This window comes from Trichechus manatus, unplaced genomic scaffold (assembly GCF_000243295.1).
Source record: "Trichechus manatus latirostris isolate Lorelei unplaced genomic scaffold, TriManLat1.0 scaffold00198, whole genome shotgun sequence".
NCBI lineage: Eukaryota > Metazoa > Chordata > Mammalia > Sirenia > Trichechidae > Trichechus > Trichechus manatus.
This window is the reverse complement of record NW_004444134.1, coordinates 433,502-434,696: the sequence shown is the minus strand read 5'-3', so window position 1 is coordinate 434,696 and position 1,195 is coordinate 433,502. Positions and strand designations below refer to the sequence as shown.

Genomic DNA, 1,195 nt, shown 5'->3' with positions numbered 1-1,195 from the left:
GTTGTTAACCAATGTCATAAAACAGTATGTGTACTACTGTTTAATGAGAAACTATTTGTTCTGTAAACCTTCACCTGAAGTACAATTAAAAAAAAAAAAAAAAAAAGCAAGTCTGAGGTAAAATTCAGGGTAATTTTGGCCAATTAAATTTTTTTTTTCACAACTGCAGTTTGATAAGGATGTGGGGGCTCATCCTGAAGACTTAAGATTCTTAGATGAACTGATAATCTACATTTCTAAACCAAAGAAAGAAGAAAAATAACACGACAACAAAACTGCTATTGTGGGAGACAGAAGGCAACTAACCCTAAATTTATCTAGTCTGGTTATCAATGTAGATCACATTTACCAAAAAAGCATTCACCTTTTAGCTTTTCCTGAACTTACAGCTTCTAAGAAAACTAAATGCTAGAGCTTCCAGTCAATTGATTATGCTATTAATATTGAGCCTTTAGGCATCACTCATATTTAAGGCATTCTCTTAGCATTTTCAGTACATGAAGTGAATTAAATCCAAATAAAAAAGAGTAGTAACTCGCGGGTATATGTTTGTCCATTTTCAGGGCAGCCTTGTCTGTGGAACCCATTCTTGCCTAACTTAGAGGAGAGCTACTGCGTTCAAAAATACCCTTAGAATCGGGTTGATGGAGGAGTTTATCACCAACTTATTAAATGTTATTGACCAACGTCAAGTTTATTTAGTCACTTAACAATCCCATGTTGTTAACTAGATACACTAGAGAGAATCATGAGAAAACTCTGAAGTCTATGAGATTATATTTTTGTTTGTTGGTTGGTTGGTTTTGTTTTTTTTACAGTCAAGAAGTGGAGGAGGTTGTTTATTCACGAACAGAGAGTGTTTTATTTCAGTTTTCAATAGGAAAATAGCTAAAATCTGGGTTGAATTTTGACATTATCTGGTGCAATGATTTTTACATATTACTGCTCACTATCTGTGCCCATTAACTCTTGAAGGTTATTTAAGCATCAATGTAAAGTTTTCAAATCCAAAAATCTTAGGTATTCAAAACTATTTTCTGTGGTGAATTATAAATGTTACTTATATAAACATCTTTTTTTTACTTTTTTTTTTAATTGTACTTTAGGTGAAGGCTTACAGAACAAATAGTTTCTCATGAAACAGTAGTACACATATTGTTTTATGACATTGGTTAACAACCCCACAACATGTCAA

General features: G+C 32.4%; 1 protein-coding gene across 4 annotated transcripts in view; it reads right to left on the bottom strand.

Moving 5' to 3' along the window:
- The window catches only part of IRF4 (interferon regulatory factor 4), a 29,297-nt gene that overhangs the window by 13,692 nt on the left and 14,410 nt on the right, over window positions 1-1,195 (bottom strand). The window lies entirely within an intron of this gene.